The 25490-nt window shown below is 36.6% G+C and overlaps 2 long non-coding RNA genes across 2 annotated transcripts; both read left to right on the top strand.

Annotated features, from left to right (window-relative positions):
• The first annotated feature begins 2440 nt into the window (after nt 1–2440).
• On the top strand, nt 2441–21896 carry LOC114151880 (uncharacterized). Its single transcript, XR_003597037.1, has 3 exons — nt 2441–3056; nt 13595–13753; nt 20476–21896. It is a non-coding gene; the product is annotated as an uncharacterized LOC114151880 (long non-coding RNA).
• Nucleotides 10006–12370, top strand: LOC114151879 (uncharacterized). The gene is made up of 2 exons (XR_003597036.1): nt 10006–10309; nt 12152–12370. It is a non-coding gene; the product is annotated as an uncharacterized LOC114151879 (long non-coding RNA).
• Nucleotides 21897–25490: the final 3594 nt, after the last annotated feature.

Consider the following 25490-nt stretch of genomic DNA (forward strand, 5'->3'; position numbering starts at 1 on the left):
CGTTCTGCAAGACGCTACAAAACACAGAGATGTCGCACTCTGGATGAAAAAGGAGAAATCTTCGGTGTGTCTAAAAGTTTTAAAAGCACAACGTCTTTTTTTATTAGTAAATACTGTTAGAGAAAATTATGACTCATAGGTTGATATTTGCACCATATAATCAGGTAGTTCAATGTAGCTGAACATTTTCTACAGCAGTGAAGGCGTTTCCAGTTCATAGTCTATGTAGCAAAACCTACAATCATCGATCAAAACATCTAGATGGTTGATCTATAACGGTGTAGCGTCTTCTGTTAGTTTCACTACCATACTGTTCTGGTTTTGATTTCAGTTCATCTACTTTTTATTTTTTATTTTCACACATATTGACACAAGTTATATTGTACGAAAGAGAATTAGGCCCAATTTAAGAGATTTTATTCTTTTAATCACAAGTACAAAGCCATAATATTATGAGAATATGATGCAATGCTACCTGAAGAAAGTTGTAAAATTATAAGAAAAATCTAATTGTATTAAGAAATATTTCCGATTTCTGTCTACAAATGGAGCACAACACAGTTCTCAAGTCGGAAAAATATTCGGGATTTGCTAATAGTGGTGGCGCTAACTACAGTTAGCATTACTAAGACGATAACAATGTATTTGTCTCCATTCATGCTTTGAAATTTTAAGAAACATTTTCACCAAAAATATGGGAGGGTAAAATTCAGACTCAGAGGAGCTAAGGTAGAGTTTCACTACGCTGTGTGTGTGTGGCAGCCATGTTGGATGTTACCTTTGGGCTCGGGGTCCTCCGCCTTTCCCTGAGATCTTACAGTGTTTGCTTGTCAGCTGGGATACAATTTCATTCGCTGCCATTACAAAATCTTAAACTTTGTCTAAACAATTATTTTATAAGGGGTGTATTACTTTAGTGCAACAATAAACAGCATTAAAACCTAAAGGTATTTTGTAATACTAATATATCTGACCCGGTGAACATAATAGGCAGTGTTTTGGTTTTGCTTTCATCAATACCATTTTGTAACAAATGACTATCATTAGTTGACATGTGTACTATTATTTCTGATGGACTGTTATTGCAGGAAATCATAAAAATAATTTAATTTGAGATCTGGTCAGGCTATCCTTTATCCTCTGTATCCTGATCCAGTGTTGGACAATTTTTCTGCCCTCAAATTAGTTTTAGAATCTATTTGTATAAAAATGTACAGGCTGTGTCCTTAAAAAAGGTAGAAACAAAATGTTAATATATGTTGAAATAAATTTATGCACCATATCCTATTGCTTCTGGGCATTTCTGAGACATGTTTGCAAATACTGACTTTCTTTTTTTCCCTCTGCAAAGTCTCAGCCAAGCCTTGTGAAGTCCCCGTCCCATTAGATGAAGGTCAGCGTGGATCACATGTGATTTCCCAAGGCGTTGGCTCCTCGTCTGTTCCGCCACCGAGCCTCCAGACTGGTGTAATGGCGCCGAAGACCAATTAGCACATCTGTAGATAAGAGTTATCTGCTGTCCTCTAACCGCAAAGAGGTTCAAGGACGAACAGAATATGGCGCCGGGGTTGGAAGCCCTCATCGTCAACCTTCCCTCTTTCTGCTGCCTGTCAGCTAATGTACCACAAAGAAGGAGCTATAGGGTACCGTTCGTAAAGATACACAGTCAAAAAATAACAGCAGTACAGTAATTTGGGCTATTTAGCCTGTCAAGAGCAAAAAAAGGGATACATTTTTCAGTCACATTTTGACTATGTTATTCATTTATAAATGTCACAATTTCAATGTAAACATTTAATTAGCAAGCTAAGTATTTTGTTAGCCAACTAAATATTTTTGCTCCATTTTAAATATTTAGCTCCATAAATATTTAGTAAGAAAGATATTTAGCTCGGCTAGGTAGAGCTAATTTACCAACTAAATATTTAGCTATCGCAGAGCTAAATATGGTTGACGTTAATATATTTTTCTCCACTTTAGCTAGCTCAGAGCTAAATATTGAGCTAATATAATTCGTGCTGACAAGCGGAAGTGAACTATTAACATAAAAGCTGAGCCAACTATGAATCCTTCATTGGTGATGCATCACTGCTGATGTCTCATCTTTTAATTTAAGCTGAAATGTTTCACAAAAAATGAGCAACGTGAAAACAGAAGTTGTATAGAAATTTGGAAAAGAGCTTTTATTTTGGTACTCGACTTCCGGTTATCGGCAACTGAATTTGCATGTTGGCTAAATATTTAGCACATAGCTAGTTAGATATTTAGCCCTGGAATAAATATTTAAAGTCAAACTAAATTTTTGGCTTGCTAACTAGTTTGAAGCTAAATAAGTAGCTTGCAACTGTTTAATTGACAAGCGAACCATTTAGCTAGCTAACTAAATTGTTTGAAAAGAGTAAAAACAGTGAAAATATTAAGTTGAAAAATGAACTGCCATTTATTTCCAATTTTATAATCTAAATAACCCAAATTATTGCTGTTAATTATTTACAGTGTAAGATTAAAAACGGTAGATAGAAGAAGTTATGGCGGGTTTAGAGAGCGGTAGAGGAAGCGCCGGTGTGTCTACCGCCGAGCAAAGCTAATGGGTTCAGACAGTGGCAGAGAAAAGAAAGGTCAGCCATGACACTCCATGTTTGTGTCCTTTGTGAAATCTCTGCCTCTCGCTATCTACAGCAGCCTGGTGGCAATATTCTGCTCATGTGGAGCCAAAAATGATACAGCAGGTTTCACAACTCAGGGGATTTTATTTCACCGCCAGTTATGTGTCAAGATTGTCACCTGCGACAACAGGGTCGCCATGTCAGGTAACGCCAGAGTCACGTTCCTCTGATTGGGCGGAAGTGACCGGAACCGCTGCCGCTACTGCTGGATTATTTCTTAACCGCAGCTTTTAAAAGACTGCCAGCTAAAACCTAATTGCTGCCCAGCAGCAACGGAGAAAGCTGGACGTTAAGCCTGCGGCTGGTGGTACAGGAGAGTGGGATTCCTGTGGAAGCAGCTGTCTCCGTGGGACCGGCCGTTAAATCCCCGCTGTCAGCTGCCGGCCGCTGGTGAGGGCAACACGGGGTGACTGGGAGGCTTCCGGCGGATGAGTTAAAAATGGAAAAGAAACCATTATCTGCTATGTGACATCTGTAAAAGCAAAAACAGTTTGGATTAAATAATGTAGGTTTAACAGTAAGGCCACTAAATAATGTAAAATGTAAGTTAATTTTAAAGTGATATGTATGATGGTGTATTAGCTAGTGCTGAAAGAAAAATGAGAACATTTCTGCCAAAAAACTCAGAAACTTTGAGATTGATCTGAGAACTTTTGTAGAAAAAATAATAATTTCAGAGTTTCAAAAGTGGGAAATCTGAGAATTTCTGAAATTTTGAAATTCATCTCAGAAATTTTCTAGAAAGAAAGAATATTTCTGATCTCCAAAATTTGAATGTTTGCTAAAACAAAATATCTGAAATTTATTTTGGTGTTTGTAGCCCATTAGCAGAAAAAAGGGGTGTTTATTTTTCAAAGTTATATTTTTACTGTCTTTCTTCCATTAATTTATAAAGCTACCAAGCTACATATTTAACTGGCCATATAAATATTTAGCTCCAATTAAAAAAAAAGCTTAAAACGTGGTTGCAAGCTAAATATTTAGCCTACAAATATTTAAATATTTAAAACTAGCTAGTATTTAGCTCCAAAATGAATATTTAATCAACAAGTTAAATATTAAGTTGGAAGCTAGATATTATCTCAGAGTCAGAGCTAGCTAATGTGTAAATTCATTTGCATAAAACCGGAAGTGGACTACCAAAGTAAAAGTTACATCCTCCATATAAAGTTGACTGTTTTACTTCTCTTCTTCTCAACATGTTCATCATTTAAGGTTAAAACAAACATTTATTTAAAGGCAGATCTTTCCTAGAATTTCCTCAACAAAATAAATGAACAAATTATTTAAATTAAAACATATTGTTTATTTTATAATTGCAACAAAAGATAAATTTATTCTAAGGTTTTTTCTGGATCAGTGCAAAGTGTGTAGCCATTCTTGTTTAAAGGAAGCAACATGTTTTAATTTAATTTGATTTTTGAAGTTTTTTTCTTGAATTTCTTTTGCAACATCTTTTTGATGAAGCCCAAGGATTATTTGTGAAGCATTACTTCATCTTCCGCTTTGTCCATTTTGAGGATTGTTTTAGGTGAATCTCTTGAAAAAGCTCTCATCTTCATTCTTCTTGGCAGCATTTTCATGTTTTCATCCATTTTATTTAACTTTTTTGTCCTCAGTTTTTCCCCTCCTTGTTGCTAGTAGCAGCAAAGTATTTCTATTTTAAACTCATAATCTCCCCAGACTTTCTAAAAATGCACCAAGCTTGTGTTGGTATTGATAGAAACAGAAGTTTTGATCATCTTCGCCCACACGTTGCACATCTTCTCTGCCTATTTTGGCACCGCAGGGAGTCCAATATTAATCCTCCTGCGTCACCCAGTTTCCTGCTTCTGCACCTACAGATGAATGAATCACTTCATTAATGCTAGCTGGGCTGTAGAGTTTTAATTTCATTTCTTCTATTCATACTTCTTTTTGGAAAACAGCTGACTGGTTTTGTAAGGAAAAGTTGTAAACTCAATGAACGGCGTGGCGGATTTGTAACGAGGGAATCGTGTTTTTGTGGTAAAACTCTACATGCATCAAATCCTCTTCGGTTTAATGCAGCTATGTTTAGCCTACATCTGCGTTGGCGCCTTCCAGATTGCAGTTTTTTCTTTCTTGTGGCATGTAAGAAAAATGTTGAGGCGTATAAACTCTCAGACAGAGCGTGGTCGTCTGCCACGGTTGCTGTGGAAACCTCTCTCTCTTTCTCTGTTTTTCTTCTTAATTTAGAGGAGCTGTGAGATTCGGGGTCTTGTTTTAGAAACGGTGTCCCACGTATTCTCTGCCGGGCGAGGACTCGATGTTCTATGTTTTGTTGTAATTTTGTGCTGCAGAAATATGCTGCTCTTTGTGCTGCAGAGGGCGTTTTTGTCTCCAGCACAAAGAAAAATAGTTTATGGAGCAGGAAGATGGCCCACCATAAAACCCCGAATTATAAATCATAACCTACTGAAGAGTTTCCCACATAAAGACGAACTAAGATTTAATTTAAAATCTATTGTTTATTTTTTAAATATGAACAAAAGGGGTTTTTTTTACAGAATAATAACAATGAATAATAAATAATATTTACAGCATGTAACATAATGTCAAAATTTTTGCTTTACATACTAGAGTGGGTGGAAGAATAAACTTAACAATATTCCCCTCCTTATCCACACTTACCATACATATAACAACTAAACCAGTATTTAATACAGGATCTATTTAATATTAATTACAGAAGATGAGCAATTATTGTTTCTTTAAAGGAGCAGTATTTTATGTATTTTACATTCAGCTGTTCAAAATGCCTGGGTGGACCTAGCCCCGCCTTCAAGGTGTACCTCCTCCCCCTCTCATCTCCTTCGGACTAGCCAGCAGCAATTAGCAAACAGCTGCTGAGCTCATTATAGGAGCTGCAGCTCAGAGCAACGCTGGTAAAAATGTTAAAGAGTTAATAGATTGCAATCCCATGTTGGGGTGAGTTTCTGGAGGCGGAGCTTCAGAAAGAGGAGTTTTTACATTTCAATGCGTTAAATCGGGAATTAAAATTTCTTTTAAGTCATATTTGATATGTATATCATTTTTATAACAGCTGAAGGTAACAGTTGCTTTCTTGTGTTATAAAATGTCACTATGTGCCTGGAAAACACATAATACTGCCCCTTTAATAATATCTTTCTTCATCTAAATGGATTAAAGGGGGACAAATATACTTTTATTCAAGTGTATCAAAGTAGAGGGGTAGAATACAAGTTTATGTTTTTTCTATTTTTATTTGAAATGTGAAAAATATTTTCCCAGCTCTGTAAGGATAAACAATGGATGTATAGATGAAATAATCAACCAGATGGTCCATCACATAAAATCCATAGATGTTTATCTGAGGTTTTGCCTCTAATTTCTGTTTTGCTGCTTGAATTCGCATTTCTCCCGTCATCCAGGACCGTTTCGTTCCAGTCCTCTTGTTTCCTCCGTTTCACACGGTTCAGAAATGAAATTCTCCCTGCATGTTTTGGAGCCTGAACATGTGCCGTCATGAGACCTGCGTGTGCCACCCACTAACATCTGCCATCCGCCATGCTTCAGTGTCTTCACGCCCGGAGCCTGAGGAGAGACTCCACCAACGTTCTGCCGTATCAGCAAGCTGTGATGCTGCAGAGAAACTTCAAAACGATGCAGAGCCTGAAGACGAGCTGCTGTGTTCACATGGCAGCTTGAGATCGCTTCAGAAACTCTTGACATTCGTTCAAATTAACGTGAGGATGTAAAATCAGCAAAAGGAAAAGTCCAGGCAGGAAGATCCACAGCTGGGATTGTAACCTGCAATCTTCTTGCTGTTGCTACGCCAACAAATGTAAATTAAGACATAAGCTGGACAAAAAACAGCAATTATTTAGCTTATTTAGTTACAAGAGAACCAAATAAATGATCAGGCTAAATAATATTTGGCTTAAACTGGATATTTAGCTTACTAACTAGCAAGCTAAATATTTAAATATAATATGTGGTTAGTTTACAAACCACATATTTAGCTAGCAATCTAAATATTTATCTTGTTAACTAAATGTATTTAGTATTTGTAAACTACATATTTAGCAAGCAAGCTAAATATTTTAGCTTGTCATCTAGCAAGCTAAATATTTAGTTTGTGGACTAAATACTTAGCTTATCTCGCTAAATATTTTTGTTTGGAGCTCAGTATTTGGTTTTCTAAATATTTTTGCTCTAAATTGGGTATTTAGTTTTTTAATTAAATACTTAGCTTTAAACTAAGTATTTAGTTAAAAAACTAAGTATGTTTGTCCTCCCATTATTATAATGGAGCTGCTGAACAGAGAGCAGCTGAAACTGAACTCATTCAACTGTATGACGTTAAAAGAAGAAGGAGCCCGAACTGAACTTCAGAATGAAACTAAAGACTAAAATAATAACAGAACATAGACTAAAAATGAACGATGAGGAAATTCAGAGCAGATGTGATGCAACACAATAATATGGAGGAGAACAAAATCTAGTAATTAAAACCAATTATCTTCTTGCTGTGCTTGTGAGCAGCCCGGCTCCCTGCTGGATTCTGGTATAGATTACCCAGATATTATTAAAGCTGCTACGCTAGCATCCGCCTTAATCAAAGTGTCTTTACTTTCAATCTGCAGTAATGAGTTTCTGTCACCAGTAACAGGAACAAGATGTACAGTGAGAAGACAGACGTCCGATCCGTTTTCTGACTGGACGGACAGGAAAATGTTCTCCTTATGATTTACCTCAGAAAATTAATTATTTTGAGTTTATAAATAGAAACAAAGCGAGCAGGATGTTGTTTCTTTGAGAACGCCGGGTTCAGGCTGCCTTCCCTAATAGCTCTGACATTTCGCAGCTAGCCATGCGGTCTGAAACACCCAATCGATGCGTCCAGAGCGGCCATGTTGGGTGACCACCCTGCAGTCACTTTTCTGATTAGTCTGAGGCGCATGTACTGCTCCTGCTGAGAAATATAGATTTTATATTATTGAGAAAACAGTCAAGTAGGGGGTTAGCTAAAAACAGCTTCAGGTGTTTTCTTCCCTGCTGGTCTTTGCATTTGACCTCCATTGATCTTAAATCTCTGTAGAAATGTGTTGGCAACTTTCAAAAAATGGGAAATTATTTAATTAAAATGCTTTTTTTCTCCATTTATCATAATATGACAAATATGTCTAGATTAAGGTGTGGAGTTACAAAACATTTAGTTACATTTAGTTTCAAATAAAACAATTAGGCTAAAATCTCTAATAGCCATGTAGTAGAATATGTTCTATAAATATGAACCATAAAGAAACCTGTGGTAAAACATGGCAGAGGCTGCATCATGCTGAGAATTGGCCTTTGTTCAGATTTAGTTTTTTGTGGATATTTAAAAAAAGTTAAATGCTGCATTCATAGAATGTTGAGTGGAAGAAAAAATGGTGACATTCACTTATATATGTCAGATTCAAACTAAATATTTCATTAGCAAGCTAAATATTTAGTTTACAAGCTGTTTTTAGCTACCAAGATATATACATTTACTAAATATTTAGTAAATAAAATATTTTTAGTGTGAACGAGATATCTGGCTTGCTAACTACATTTTTAGTTTTCAAACTAAACATTCATAGAAAGCTGAGTGCAAAGGAAAATAGTGGTATTCATTCACTTATACATGTCACAGTTTCAAACTAAATATTTAACGTGGTTTAGTCTAACTGTTAGCAAACATTTAAGTAAATTAAATATTTAATTAACAAGCTAATTAAGTATTTACATATTAATTTAATATGTTTACAAACTAAATATTTTACTTGATAACCATACATTTTTAGTTAAAAAACTAGATATACTTATGAAATATTTTGCAAGTAAACTAAATATTTAGTTTAAACATTTAATTATAAAGCTAAATGATTAGTTTACAAACTAAACATTTAACTTAATATTTAGCTTACTAACTACATTTTTAGTTAGAAAGCTGGATAAGTTTACTAAATACTAAGTATTTAGTAATATTTAATAAGCAAGCTAAATATTTAGTTTGCAAGCGATTACTGAAATAATCTTTAGTTGCAGCTCTAATCTGCATTGATGCCACAACATTTTGAGTTTCTTCCGAACCTTGCAGCCCTGCGGCGCAGAGAAGGAGACGGACTCGGATGTGTCTGGAAATAAACATGAGGCGAAAACATTCAGACGTATTTCTGCAGGTTTTTGACTCATCCTGAAAGAAAAGACAAATTAAAACAGCCTGGAAGTTTCACCGTGTTGTTGAAGTGATGATTACAACAAGTTCCTCGCAGTGTCAAATGTTTTTCATTATATATTTTTATTGCATCTGGTGTAAACACACGAGCTTCTGTTGCCAGGGTAATCTCACTTAAACAGCACGGCTAGTGACAGGATATGACTGCATGTTCTGTCGTTAAAAAATAAAAACGGCGGAGCAAAGATGATTTGAGGAAGCGAGCAGGAGGCCTGCTGAGAGAGCTTCCACTCGCTGTCAAGATAATGCATCATGAAAAAAGATGAGATGCTCTGCAAACCCAGCAGCGTGGAGGACGTTTTCATGCGGCTAAATGTGCCAATCTGAGCGCTTTGTTTTGGTGATAGAAGAGGAAATGAAGTGACGACTTATTTTAGTCAAAGCTGCATAAAAAGAAGAAAATGTGGCTCATTTAATTGTGAAAATACAAGCTAGCGCGCATTATTTAATAGAATTAATTCAGCTCAGCTTAGTTCCAACACATCATCAAAGCAAACACATTTATAATATAGGTGGACTGATAAAGACACTTTGATTAATTCACTTTGATTAGATTAAATAAATGTTTATAATTCCTGGCAGAGGTGAAAACAAAGTCTGTGCTTAAAAGAATCCCAAAGAAATAGTTATTTTCAAAGCCATAGTGCAGCCAGTTAATTACTGAGAAGAAACAGGAGGAGAAAAACCTTCAACAGCAGGAAGCTTTGTTGTTAATAAAACAAAGGCAAACAACGCCTCACACAAATGTAAATAAGTCAAATTAATACATTTTCAGATGATTAAAAGCAGGATTAATCCTCCGTAAGCAGCACAACAAAAATTAATCAAAAATTTAAAAGTTTTTTAATTTAAAATTTATAACATTTACAGAGCAATTTTGCTGTTTTTGACACCAAAATGTATTTAAAAAAAAAACCCTCTTCAAATGATCCTGATCTGTATCAATTCGGTCATTTTTGTAGTTTAATAACAATTAGATTATCTAGCAGCACAGAAACTTTTTTATTCACAGGTTGAATAAAACATGACAACAGTAAACCTGCACATTAATGCCAAAATGTTGGATCCAGAAAATGCTACAATAAGAATGAACACATCTCGAAAATAACAGCGCCATGTTGCTTATGCTGCGATGCATTCTGGGTAGATTATCGTATGCTAGGCGCTACAGCGCTCGGTCCAGCCACAACAGTAATTTTTGTGAAATAAGTAACGTTTAGTTCTTTGAATTTGAACTGGAGCGCGTTTAGAATGTAGAACTGACGAGAGGAATGAAAATAAGGACCAAACAGATGAAGAATCGGTTGAAACAGTCCGTGTTTGTGCTGCTGCGGCTAGGAAATGCTAACGCAGACCGAGTCCGTTAGCAGTGAAGAGCTAATTCAAGCTATTTACGGTAAGCGCCGGGGTCAAAATATTTCTCAAATATATCAGAATGGTGGGTTGTCTCATTAAATATCCATAATTATATTCCAATTTGTTTTGATTTAGCGTTAGCTTCTGCTAATGGCGTTAGCTCTAGCTAACATAGTAAACAGGAACTCAGGCGCCGATCACGTTAGCTTGATTCAACAGATGTCTCGGGTTTAACGGCTCATGAAAACCTGTCGGCAGTTTGCCTCCATCCAGATGTTTTTATGCTTATTGTCAGCCTCAGCAACTTTTGATTTAATGCGTTTTGTTTAGAAACTCTAGTCTACTGTTACCTACCCTCAACACGAGTCTGGCATCAAGGTGTCCAAAGTGCCCGAGGGCCTTTTGTGGCCCTCAAACTGCAAACAAAGAACGATACAATTTTAGTAATTTTTTAATTTTTAATCAGGCTAAAACATACAACAAAGATACATAATTATTGAAGTAATTTAGAATTTCTAGGTATCACAAACTGATAGTTTTATGTTAATATGAAAATTTCAACATATTTAGGCCAACATGTTCTAAATATTATTTTTTTTATTGCTCTGAATCAAATGTTAGATTCAGAGGGAAAAAATGTAACAATTTTTGCTTTGCTTTTGTGTAAAATGAAATGATTCAAGGAGTTAATTAGCTCACATATTGGGAAGTGAAACCAAACTATTTTCCTGAACACTTCAAAAACAAACAAAAAAATAATCATTTTTTAGAAGAATGTCTCATCTGCAGAGCAGCGCGTCTCTCACCAGACACATGGAGCCTGCAGAGGTTTAAACGGCAGCAAGCGTCCACAGCTGAAAACCAACCAGACATGCTTGAAAATTGCCCTAAAAGCTTTAATCCCAAGTCCCAATTTCCTCCTTGTCAGAGCAGCGAGTTTATTGGTGTAATTATCTCATATTTCCTAAAGCTTTTTAGTTGTTTTGAAAGTGGAGCTAAAATGAGGGATGTAATGTTCATGAAGAAGAACAGCTTCCTAAATCAAACCGTCTTCCTCAGCGAATCAAATGTCTTCATTTGTTCATTAAATTAAATAGTTTTTTTCATATTAACTTGAGGAAGTTCAGAGTGAAGTTTGATGATTTATTTATTAAATGGGGAAAAGCTAAATGATCTGGTTGTCATGTGGGTAAGTAATCACCTCCTAAAGCCAGTGACAGGTTGAACGTCTCCTGGTGTGACGGCTCTGTCACATCACTCTGGAGCTTAATTCCACATCATCTCAGTCAGGATTATGTCTGGACTTTGACTAGGCCACTGCAAAACCTTCATGTCTTCTTAAAAAGGCTTAAGATCACGATAAGTTCCTTCAGGATTTTTTGCTAAAGTCACGATTCCATTGAGTGTTTCCTGTGTTATTGGAGACTTTTATGGCCATAACTGATTTGATTTTTGGTCAAATGTTGCAGAACTAAACAAATTAACATTTACGCTGTATAAATTGGTTCTTAATTGACTCTTAGAAACCAATTTATAAAGTTTATCTGCAAAAAAAAATTTGATTTAGTATTTAGCTGCACAATAGATGATTAGATCAGACTCTGATGTGTTGCTGTTTCAGGTCTGTTATCAGATTACTACTTAAACGCAACAAAAATAAAGTTAATCACATTTAATTCATGATTTAACACGGAGAGAATTACTGTTTTCTCACGTGTTTGGGATGGTTTGGATTTAAAATGTTTGTTGATATAAAACCTTTAAATTTGACAAAAAAGAGCAAATCTGTGAGGTAAAAACATCCATAATGACAACTTTGTGACAAAGTCCAGTGTGCATCATGCTGTGTGTTATATAATATTCTGCCTGGTTTTTTCTCCAGTACTGGAGAACAATGAGAACAGAACCTTTCACTTATTGATTGCATAAGTTGTCCAGGCTGCCAGTTACATGAGAAGAAGAGTTTGGAAAGAGATGCAACTCCACCTACTGCAATCTGTTTTCGATCTGGCCGTACATTCGGATCCCAGGAGGCCAGAAAAATGCAACCTGAGAATCCTGCAGAGAGCAGAATGGAAATAAAAACCACAGCAGCTTCTGCTGAAGTGACCCCCTCTGCTTTTTAGCTTCACATCCCCGTGATTCAGTCACAATATTTCTGTTTTCAGCTCGTTACGCAACGCTGCTGGCGCTTCGTTTGATTGGATTCCCCAGAGGGTGAGCTTGTTTTTAAAAGCTGGTTTGCAGCCCAACAGGAAGCAGTTTAAACTTTAATCATTCTTAAAGTACTTTGGTCTTTTTGAGCGCTGCCACCGGAGTCTCAGCGCAACTACCACAGGTCTGAACAAACTGAGGAAAACCGGCGTTAAAGTCGAAAGAAATGCTAGAACGGGTGCTGGAGTTCGGACAACCACCAGGAAAAACTTAATTGTGACCTAGTATGCTTCTTTAAACACGTTGGGATAGATCAATGGTCTATACAAAGCATGTTCATAAAATTTTTTTGCACAAAATCATTCTGCTTATTTTGAGGTGTTTTAGGGCGTCCTGTCACCTTAAATCCAAATAAGCTGCTGTCGGCCACGCCCCCTCCAACGCACACTTGAAAATGGCTGCAAACAGATGCACAGTTATACAATCTTACATCTTTGAAAAGCAGAAGTGGAGCCTCCTGTAAAACCAACAAGAATGCACCAAGTGGTTTCTGGATAAGACAACAACAAAACACTTTCTCTTTTCCAGCAGCCATTGTACTGTATGACAGAGTATTAGTGCCAAGTTGACAAAAAAAGGAATTACGAGAATAAAGTCACATAGTGACTCGTACGAGTACTACGAGTCACTTGCACAGTATACAGGAAGTTATAGCATTATGAGAATAGTCATATTACAACAATATTTGTATGAGAAAAATCTTAATATGTGAATAAAGTCGATATAATACGTTAATAAAATTCTGCTACTGTGACTTTATTTTCATAATATTATGACTGTTCTTGTGTTATTTCAACTTTAATATTATAAGTTTTGTTTTTTTTGTTAGTATGTCTGTAATACTTGTCATGGTAAAGCCAGCTGACCAAATGTGCTGGAGTTCCTCTTGCATAACTAACAGGTTGCTAGGTAACTGTGCAGTGCCCGTCAATTGTGACTGGACATTTGAGAGGTTTTTGAAACGGCTCATCTTCCAGACACCATAAAGAAATAATTTACTGCCAAGAAAAACTAGATCTGTTTTTTTAAGTGTTTGGCTGTTTTTAGAGTCAATAGAAACTCAAATGGAATATAAAAACATGTGAAAAGTGATTTTTATGTCTCGTTTAAGCCTCGTGAAACAGCATCGATAAGGTGAAGGGTGAAAACTGTGGCGCCGTGGATCTGCAGCCGGGTTGCCTAGCAGCAAACTGAATGCGACCTGAACACGCCGTCTCCCCCTGCGCGGCGGCGAGCGTCGCCTTCTCTGGAAGAGAGCGGCGTGATGAAGGTAATCAGAAGTATTGTCTGCTGTGAGACTCATTTCTGCCCTGCTCGGATTCGTTCCCCTGACTGCTGCGATGATAACATGGGGAGCGGCGGCTCTGACAGACACACGGCCGATAACTTTCATCATAATTACAGCTCAGCTTTTCTCTCTGATAGCATCGCTGCACACTTTATCAACATTTGTCCTCTAATTGCTGCTTTCCCTCATCCACTCAGACACAGCCGCGTGTTTTATTCATGCAGCAGCCGATGACCAAACGTTCAGCCATCTTGCTGCTTCGCATAAATCTGCTTGGAAAAGTATTCACACCTCTTCAGGCGTTTACTTTGGGAAATGTTGACTTTTGTCCATTCTGAGCAAAATAAACTCAGATTGGTTTGTCTGCGAACAGCAATTTGTAGGTCTTGTCACTGATTCTCAGTTAGACGAAGATCTGGACTCGATATCGGTCCATATATAAGGCGCACTGGATTATAAGGCGCACTGTCGGCTTTTGAGAAAATTGAAGATTTTTAGGTGCGCCTTATTGTGCGGAAAATACGGTAAATATTTAGCTCAGGTTCGGCTTGAGCAAAATATTTAGATTGATACTAAATATTTAGTTAGCAAGGCCAAATATTTAGCCTACAAACAAAATATTTAGTTTAAGTATAGTTCAAAATCTAGATCACTTGGCTTTATAAAATACAAGGTAAATATTTAGTTAGCAAGGTAAGATAGTTTGAAACTAAACATTTAGCTTGAAACTTTACCTCTTATTTTGGGCTAAATAAATAAGCCAAGATATTGCTGTTAATTTTTAACTGTGTAACTTTACAAACTGCATCCTGTACTTCACAGTTTTGCACAAGTAACATAAATTAGTTACATAAATTAGTAACATAAGTGAAGTTACTAGAAGAATAAAATGTTCAAAAACAAAAATGAATGGGTATGAATACTTTTTGAAAGGTGTTCTTATGTTTTTTTTCTAACACGAGTAAATGAAGGAACATGCTACATTAGCATTCCCCGTCTTCATAATGTTTTCTTAAGGCTGATTTTAATCCCAGCCGTCAATCTGAGGCGCCACAAAGCGATGGGAGCCGCTTGCTGCTCCGCTGATTAGCCCAGGACAGTTCAGGGAATCTGATAATTGTGTTTTCATGCTGCCTTCATGAGGTTCCTCAGGCTGATGTTGAGGCGCCCCGCCGCGCCGTTTCTGCCATCAGCCTCCTCGTTATCAGCTAAAATCATTGTGACTGAGCCAAATCACACCAAGCGCAACATGATTTTGATTAAAGGTGGGAAATATTGCAGATAAAGCTTCATTTGCTGGTTCAGGTAGATGTCAACATCAGCCTGTTGGATCTAATTCAAATCGGTTCAGTTAGTTTATGTGGCGCCGAGTCACAACAAATACAAGGCAGGAAAACATCCAATTAATTTACGGGAATATAATCAATCCAATCACAGACGAATTCAAAATGGTTACAGGGAATCAGTTCATTATTCAAACTGAAAAGTTTTGTAAAGAAACCCAGAAGATTGTATCCAGTTTGCAGCAATCAGGAGGACATTTCTCTAAACGCCACTGGATCATTAAAGTGTCCAGGTGTGGAAGTCCCAACTTCACCATGATGTGGAAGAAAGACGACTAATTTAATTTTTGGTAAAAGAAAAGAGACGACACAAAGGAATATGAAAGGGACAAACACATCAACAAACATTGGTTGTTTTGTACATCGAAAGGCTCCCCAACCAAAGAACTATTGCTGATCCTCTGGCGAGTGGTCGAAGTGGGGAGAGAAGATTAAAATAAATATTAAGAGTTCCTGAGAGAAACAAAGAAAAGAAAGTTCATCATGACGGTGATCACGCCTTCATTTTCTTCCAATTACAGACATTTTTGTTGGCTGTTTTTCCTTGTTTGTTTCCCTCTGATAAGGTGGAAAATTTCCTCCACATGAACTGCGAGATATGAAATGTCTGTCTACTCTTGACTTACAACTTAAACACTCCACTCCTTACTCCTTGAATTTGTGGTACCGCTATGCTAAGTATGTTGCTCAGAACAGGTAAATTGCTGTTTGCTCACACATGCCTTTAGCTGCCCACTCACCAATGGTGATTCCACAACCTTATCCAAACATCTGACTTGTTCCCAGACATGAGTGATGATTCTGATGACTTGGACTTTTTGTCCTCCAGCGATGAGGAGGTTTCTGTGTAATGTTTCTTTTTTTTGTCTTTAAGTAGTGGTAGTCATTGATATGTCCTGCTATGTCGTGTCCTGCTTTGCAAATTACAGAAATGTCTGTTCCACAAAAACAAATGCCTGTCCTTTCTGCATGTTCTAAATATGCATTTTATGTTTTAATTTAACATTTTATTTCATCTGGAAATATGATGGATGGATTTTATTTCATCTGGAAATATGTTACTTTTTTAATCTCATTATTAATAATTGTTGTGATATTGAAATGATGTGGAAAAATTACGATAAGGTTCCACCTGCTAGTTGTATTGCTATATGTTTATTCTAAGTTCTGTATATTCCCACCAAGTTAAAACTATTTGGGTTACATGTACAAGGTTGGACGTTGTTTTTCACAGCTGCATGGGAACCAGTCTGTTTCCCAGGCTTTGGATCCTTTAACCCTTTGTATAAAACTCATGTGTTTCTCTGCCTGGCAGCTTTTCATCCAGACCTGATTCATTACTGATTGTCCTACAAGCTTCTCTGTATTGTGAACAATATATGAATAAACCTGACTGAGTGATTTTACCTGAACAGTGCTTGGAAATAGTATTTTTCCATGACAACCAGCTAAATATTTAGCTCAGTATTTAGTTCAGAGCTAAATAGTTTGTTAGCAAGCTAAATATTTAGCTCTGAACTAAAGAGTTAGCTTCAAATTAAGTATACTGCTCAAAAAAATAAAGGGAACACTTTAAGTGTTAAACACCTGTTTAAGTGTTCCCTTTATTTTTTTGAGCAGTGTATTTAGTTAGCAGGCTAAATATGTAGTCAATAAGCAACATATTTAGCTTGCTAAAGAACCTAGCTTATTTAGCTATGTACTGAATATTTAGGTTACTAAATATATAGTTTGCCAGCTAACTAAATATTTAACTACATATTTAGTTAAATATAAATAACATTTAGATTCAAACTAAATATGTAGTTAAATATTTAGCTTGCTAACTAGATATGTTGTTAGTAAATATTTAGCTTTGAGCTTAGTTAGCATGCTAATTATTTGGCTTTAAACTAAATATTTAGTATGAAATTTTGTTTAAAATGCAGCTAATTGTTTGTTCTTCCTGCATAAAAATCAGAAAATAATAAAGATGACTGCAGTTTTTTTCTGATGCGTCTCATCAGGGCAGGTTTGTGACTCCAGAGTTTTGCTTTCTGCCTTCAACATTTTCATGTTTCGAGTGTAGCTGCAGATTTATGGCCTTTTATTCCAACAGAAATGTTTTTCAGTGTATAATCTCCATCTGCTCACAGTTCCTGATCAGTTCAGGTTATTTTGGTGTTTTTAGAAGGTTTTTGAAAAAAGCAGCTGCTGTCTGACCATGACTTTAATTTGAGATGCTTGTTGTGGTAAATCAGCCGTCGTCTTGCTGTGCCACCTTCTCTCTCTCCGTCTGTTTCCCATCATGCTTTGCGCCCGTCTTGTTTCCCTCCTGGGGACGACACGACCTACTCACATGAACGCGTCTGCCGTGCGCCGACGTCAGACCCGCTGAAGGTTGTTTGGGAGATTCGTTTGGGTTTCAGGAGCGTTGGGGGGGAAAAGACAGGAAGCTAAGGAGAAGGAGGGAAAGGAAACGAGTTCAGACAGTTTTGAGAATCAGTTTAATCAGATTCTGAATATGTGAATATAATTTATGTTCAAAGAATCCAGACACACTTATCTCACTTTCCGTTTTAATTTTACACAGCGGAAGGTTTGTTACATTACTGAAGAGATTTTATAGTTTACAAACTTAAAAAAAAGATTTGAAACTGAAATAAAAGTTTCGAAAAAACTGTAGACTGAAAATAAAAATTTTAAAAAACTTCTTTTCAATCTCCAGGTTTCAACAAACGTCTGGGCACCAATTTAGCTCCATAGAAGTTCATGGTGACAATGTGGAAAAGTTAAAGAAACAGGAATTTTTCTGTAAGACTTGATGTAAAACCAAAACCATGTAGCTAAAGCATGTTAGCTTGGCTTACTGCATATTTTGAGCGGTTTATAATAAGCATTTTACTCCAGACTTTGTTTGCCTCCTTCACCCGATACGCAGAAAACAAATTTGTTACCACATGTTACACGGTTCCTGGAAGTAGATGACATTAGGAGAGCATCATCACATAAGCAGCCATGTTGCTGAGGGCGAGCTGCGCCCAGACTGAATGATGCTCAGTAATTGCTGCTCTGGAACTCGCCTCTCATTAATTGCTCGTCTTATCTTAAAAGGAACGGAGAAGGTCCGGCCTCTGAGTGCTTTAACAGAGAAAAGACCTGAAGCTGTAAAAACAGAAACATTCACTAATTAACCTGTTGCTTGTTATTTAAGGCTGCCAGCCCAACCACAACAGAAACTCCAAAAAAACCAACCCAATAATGAACTGAGCTCAACTTCCTTCTTCACCAGATGGAAACAAAATGGAGGCTTCAGATTTTAGCGCTTGTAGATTTCTCTTTAGTCTTTGGATAAAGACCAGGAGCCATTTCTCCTGCTAGCACGTGGCTAGCACATTAGCTTTGATTGTATTTACCCAGAATGCCCTGCGGTGTCGTCCAATTATGACATTTAGACAATGTCGTAATATTATCGGAATAAAATGGTAATTTTATAATTTTATTCTCGTAATATTACGACTTCACAGATTATTTTGATTTCATTCTCATACAACTTTTTTCTCACAATACTTCAAATTTATTGATGCATTATTTTGACTTGTACAACTTTATTCTCATAATATTACGACTTTCTTCATTCACTGTTTTGACTTTATTCTCCTAAGATTACAACTTTATTCTCATATTATGATTCTAAACTCGGATTTTTTACATTTTTTATTTGTGTGGCTCTAATACTCTGTCATACTATTTCAACAGAATTTTCCAATCAATACTTTCTAAAAACCCGCCAAACGATTTTGAAAAGCCATGTAAATTTTAACAGCCCGATTCTGTGGAAACCCGTCCAAGCTGGCAACCCTGCAGTGAGTTTCTGCTGCTAAAAGATGCTGGATCGCTCATTCAGGACCCACGGAGGCTTTTACATCACAACCAGCGTCAGAGATGCACCGGTCTGCCAACAGCAAATCTCCTCTAAACCATCAGTTATTAAAAGAAAACCAAAAATACTCCACATCCGCTCACCAGGGACTCACTGATTCACCTAAGCTCTTTATTTCTTTGCAAAATGAGCTTCCAGTCCATCTTATGTCTAAAATAAACCTGAGTGTTTGTGTTTGGTTTGTTTGGTTGTGCTGCATGCTCTGCTTCCTGTGTTTTCCCAGCAGCAGCAGCAGCAACGTGTTTTCTGTCAGGCATGCAAAGGAAAAGCTGTGAGGAAGAGCCATCTGTCACTTCCTGGACGAGCCGCTATAAATACGGAAACACATGTCTGCAGAGTCGCGACAGGGAAGAGGGCGCTGCGCATTGCTTAACGCAAACTCTCATTTTGGGACAAATTAAAGCAATAAATGCTTTTAAAGGGCCGGTTATGCCAGAATGTATTGATAAAACTCATTAACAAACTGTTAAAATATAAAAATGAAGTAAATTCGAAAAATTTGTCAGTCCCTCTGAGATTTTTTTGTTTTTGCAATCTTTTTCAATAAAAATCGATGTGTTTGCGGTACTAATTTAGAAGCATTTGTGTTCATTTATGACGGTAAATGTGACTTTTTATTATTAATGGGCTACAAGTTGACAGTAAGTAAAGCTAAGGCAGCTGTTGAGTACTAGTCAGAAATACTGCCCCCTACTGTTGGGAGTTGGTATCACTTTTACTCAATATTTTGACCATTTGTGCGAAAAATTTCCAATAAACTACAACGGAGTATTAGGGCTGTACCTAATTATTTTGACTTTATTCTAGAAAAATTATGACTTTATTCTCATTATTTGAACTTTATTTTTGTATTTTTTGACTTAATTCCTTTTATATTATTACTAAATTCTTGTAATTTTATAACTTTATTCTCGTGTTATTAATTTTTTTATAATTTTGTTAGTGTTGCCCTAACAAACTCACAATCATGCATTAGCGGGAAAAAATACGGGGATCTGTTGACTTTGTGTAAACTTCCACTGTGTAACCATGAGCAACAGGAGGGACTATTTTAATTTGATAAAATAATGTTTAAGCACACAGTTGTCTAGAAGGCTCTGTTCATGTTAATCTCTGGAGTCCAGAGGGCCGCATAGGAAGCTGCGGCGGGCCAGATTCGGCCCCTGTACCTGCAGTTTGACACATAAGGGGATGTAAATATTGATGCACAGTTTAGTCTATATGCAAATTCAAGAAGAGTCAAATTAATTAAGTTAGGCGGCTGAGCGAGGCGATTATGAAGACGTAATCCTGAAGGTGAGTAAGCAATAATGGATTCTGCTTCCTATTAAGCATTCAGCTCCGAACACACACACACACACACACACACACGGCGCCTGAATGTGGATCTGTCGCTCAGCGTTCAGGACGATTGATTTCCCAGATGTGTCTGTGTGCAGCGACCCGGGACCAGCTGTGCTGCTCAGCATCGCTCTCCATCTTCCCCGGTCCTGGCTGACCCATTTTCAGGAAACACCGAGGGAACAAACCAGATGTGAACCTGCCTGGAGAGATCAGCGGTGACATAATGACTCACACACACACACACACACACACGAGCGACTGCAGCGCTGCTCTGGGTCGTTTACAGGTGAAACATAAATACATTGATTACAGCTGATTGGGGAAATTTTCTTCTTACTCGGACCTGATTATACGTTCCAGATGTTTTCTACCCAGGTTATTTACAATATAATTATTAAAAAATCATTTTTAAGTGAGTTAATTGTGCGGTCTGTGATTCATTAATCAAATTTTAGTCAAAATAAGCAACATTTTCAATTCATTTCAGCTATGACAGTTATATCAGTAATACGGTGAAAAAAATGACTTATCATCCTGACATTTTTTTTCTCTGAGGGGCTTCATCAAAATATTGCAAATTTTTTTTTGTATGTAAGTGTACAAATGATACAAATAGTTAAATTCATGTAATGTGAGCAGATACATTTCCACAAAATACAGACAAGCAGTGAACTGAGTGCAAATATTACTCTTGGTTTGATGTTTAAAGAAAATATTTTCATAAAAGCATCTTCTTCCTCCTGCTGAAAGCAGACATGAGGCGGCTGACTTTCCTCTGCTGGGACAGTTGCTGTTTTAGCAAACCTGTAAATAAATAATCAGCAGCATCACGCAAGCAGAACGTGTGAAGATGTTCAGCCATGATTTTAATCAAACATGAACAGTGTGAACACGAAAGGCAGCTTTTCCCATGTTGGGTGGTGAAATGATCAGAAAACCAAGCATCTGAACAAACAGCCAGAAACCAGCCATCAAACAGCAAAACGTTGCAATCAGTCAGAAACGTCTCCATCTTCACTCTGAACAAAACTCTCTAAGCATCTTCAATTTGATTAAAACTTACACAACTCATTAGGCAGCTATGATTGAATAATCATCGAAAGCCACGGTCACCGCTCAGGTTACCATGGAAACGACAACAGAAAACTTAGAAAGTATTCACACCTCTTAAACTTTATCACATATCCTCACCAATAACCACAACCTATGATATCGGAGAACCTAAAGCAGGGGAATGCAACCCAAATCCGATATTTTCACCTATAAAAATCAGATTTGAGGAACTAAATTGTCGGCCTGTCACAATAACAAACTTTTCTGGACAATAAATCGTCCCAGAACTTATTGCGATGAACAATAATGTTGTTTTGACACAATTTTCCAGTCATATAATGGCATAACAAAGCAAGAACACATTCTCAAAGATTAATAAACTGTAAATTCTAGTGAACAGTTAGCACTAGAGCTGGAAGACATTTTAAATATCCAAAATAAACAACAAATAAAATTAATTACAAAGTCTATGTAAACAAAATTGTCCTTCAAAATAAGAGTTAATTGAGACTTTTGTCATCCAGTTTTTGGTAGAAAGAGAAAAATGATAAATTATGCAAATAGAAATTATTGATCAGTTTAATTTATTTTGTGATTAGCTGATTTCTTGCTTGTTGCGACAGGCCTAATAAATCATATCGAATAGTTTTCAGTCTGCAGATAGTGTGCAGTCTGAACGGTCATGTTGCATTTTATTTGACTTTTACATTGTTGACGTGAGAAAAGCATCATAATTGTGCTCCAGAAGAAAAAACCTTTTAGTTTTCTGTTCTGGGATGCCCCCGCCACGATTATTTCCCTCCCAACTATCAACTGGCTCCTGGTTTTAAGCCACTTATTCAATATTATTTCTTTGGAAAGCTATCCGTAGCATCACACTTTGAGAAATCTACAACAATTTATCGATCGTATCATGTTTAGCTTCAGGTAAAAATGAAAACAAAATAGTTTTTCCAAAAATAGAAATACTAAAAAAGTTTGTGTCCTGTTGTTTGACATTTTTAACCCCCATCCTAAAAATTTTGGATGTTATCAGTTAATCATATGGAGCCAATCCATTAATCCAATAATGCATTGCTATTACTTTATGATAATCAATTGTAAGTTGATTATTTGTTAGCATAGTTTGGTAACATCAGTTTTATTTAAGTGGGTTGAGGGTAAAACTGGCTGTTTGGGCTGCAGCGTGGTTTGTGTTTGAATTCCTTGTAGAAAAAGATCATTCTTCAGCTGGATCTTTGGTTTTTTCTCCAAACTAAAACGCTCGGATCAGGTTGCACTTTTGCAGTAAGCTGGAAAAGGAAAACAAAATGTCACTGGATGGGAGTCGACGTTTCAACAAAAGGCTCCCCACAAAGCGGGTTGTCTTCATTTGTTCCCCCAGAGGACGCCGTCATTAGCCAGGAAGTCAAAAATAACTCCAATGGCATGAAAGGCTGAGGGAAGAGGCACCTCTGGGAGGAAGGAGGTGTTTTGGGCTAATTGTGTTGCCGTCTCATACGTGGCGCATCAGCATGGCCTCTGCAGACTCAGTGCCAGCTGGGGGACTAAATGGGAACACTGGAGACTTTTACCCACAGAGGTGAAAAAAGCACGAGTCAGGTTTGTTAGCTTACGTTGTTTGTGGCATTTTACATCCAAAGTGTCGTATTATCTTATGTAATTTCCGGAAAATAAACATTAAATGTTAATGAGGCCTGAGAAGTTGTTGCTCTCTGGATGATAAATCCCATTTTTAATTATGATGACACATTCAGGCGGAAAGACTCCTGCAGCTGCCAAAGCCGGAGCGTGAAAACGTTCCTGGAAGAGCCGACATGGAAGGTGAAAACAGAAAAATATGGCCGACAGCCACAACGACTCCCTCTGCACATCTCCCAGCTGTTCGTAAAGTCACAGTGAAATATTAACAGCAATAATTTTGGTTTATTTAGTCTGTCAAAGACAAAAAAACAACAACTATTAATGCCATAGTCACAAACTAAATATTAAATTAACAAGCAGAATATTTAGATTACAGTCTAAATTTATAACTCCAAAATAAATATTTAGTGCAACTAAATATTTATTTTTATGTTGGATCTAAATTGCTAACTTCAGCAACTTTAATTATAGCTACCAAGCTAAAAATCTAGTGAGCATGCTAGCCTGCTAATTAAATATTTTGCTTGTTTGCTAAATATTTAGTTAGCAACATAAATATTTAGTTAGCACGCTAGCCTTCTAGCCTATTGTTAGTTTACAAACTAAATGTAGCTCCAAATTAAATATTTAGTCCAACTAAATATTTATATTCCACGTAAAATACTTTACAAGTAAAATACTTATACCAAGTATTTAGCATTATATTTAGCATTACAGCTAAATACTTAGTTAGAAAGCTAAATATGTACCTAGCAACTTTTTTATTTAGTTTGCTTACTTGCCTGTTGTTAATTTACAAACTACGTATTTAGCTTTACTTTAAATATTAATTTTCCAAACTAAACATTTACTTTTGAAACAAAGTGATTAATATATTTATTTATGTACTTAGCAAGCTAAAACTTTAGTTAGCAACCTAAATATTTTGTGAGTAGGCTAGTCTTCTCATTAAATATTTAATTTGGAAGCTAAATATTTAGCTTGGAATAACACCCTTTTTTTTCTGACTGACCAAATAAACCAAAGTATTGCTGTTGATGTTTTACTGTTTAACTTTACAAACGGCGCCGTCACCAGAGGGAAAAGCTCGATTCACTGCAACCCGATATGACAGGTTTAGCAGTTTAACGGCCCGAAGCGAAATCTTACAATCGCTTTTGATCTTGCTTGCTGCACATCATCGCATTCATCACAAGTCCCAGACGAGACGTGATTGTGCTCTGACTTTATTTTCATGACCTAATTATTGCCACAGCTGTCATGTTTTGTCCCAGGAGACGTTCACAAAAATCACTCTCTCTCTTTTACCAGAAATGCTAAAAGGAAAAGAAAAAACGAGAAATTTGTTGCATGTCGAACACGATCTCAGTCATCAGGACCCTTAAAGTCTCGTTTCAGTAACTGTGTTAGCGATAGCGAGCTAATCCTGGCTATAGGCTCCTTCCCTCCTTATATGTCTTACATCAATAATTTTATTGCCCCAGAAGATTTGCATAATAGAAATTATGTAATAAAGCTAAAGAGCAGATGTCTTTCTTTGTTTTTTCCAGTTTCATCATTTAAGATTAAGAGTTTACATAAACAGAATGATCAGATTTTGCTTCTCTTAGAGGCAGGTCGCCGTAAAACAGAAAGTCAGATCCAATACCAGGAGTAACGATGGCGCCTCAGATTGGTTCTGTCAGCGTTGTGGAAATGGAAAATTGGTTGTTTACTGACAAAACAATTCCTTTCTAACAGGAATTTGTCAAATAGATGTTGTCACCTGTTGTCCGGACAGGAAATGATGGAGTGGGCGCTCTTACTTTTCCTAAAGATCATCTATTATGAAAATACAAAAGTGTAATTTGGATGAATTAATGTTGATTTCTTCTGACCCACCTGATCAGTGAAAAATGTTTGCAGAAAATTAAAATCTGGCCTTCAAAAGTCAGATCAACCAAATTCTCTGCTGAGGTGGTTGTGAATGTTGTTTGTGAGCATAAAGTTCCAAAATAAAACACGTTTCAGCGCATTTTTACTTTATTCTTTTACATCATCTGTAACACAAAACTCCTGCTGCGGTTGACAGATAACTTAAATTACTTTATTTTTGTTTATTTATTTTGAACATGATAGAAGTATAAAATCACACATGAAGAAGGAATGCAGAAGACACGTAGAACCTCTTTCTTCAAACCTTCTTCCTCCATCTTTACCAACAATAATCAGCTGACAAAATATGTAAAGGAGCAGTATTATGTACTTTACAGGGACATAGAGCCATTTTATACCACAATCAAGTAACTAAGTTACAGTAACTGTAGTTGTTATAAAAATGCTCTATACATCACATCTCTCTTAAAGAAATTTATGGTTCTTGATTTAACACCTTGAAATTAGGCCTCTGTCTCTTTAAAGCTCGAGCTCTTTC

This window comes from Xiphophorus couchianus, chromosome 2 (assembly GCF_001444195.1).
Source record: "Xiphophorus couchianus chromosome 2, X_couchianus-1.0, whole genome shotgun sequence".
NCBI classification, from domain to species: domain Eukaryota; kingdom Metazoa; phylum Chordata; class Actinopteri; order Cyprinodontiformes; family Poeciliidae; genus Xiphophorus; species Xiphophorus couchianus.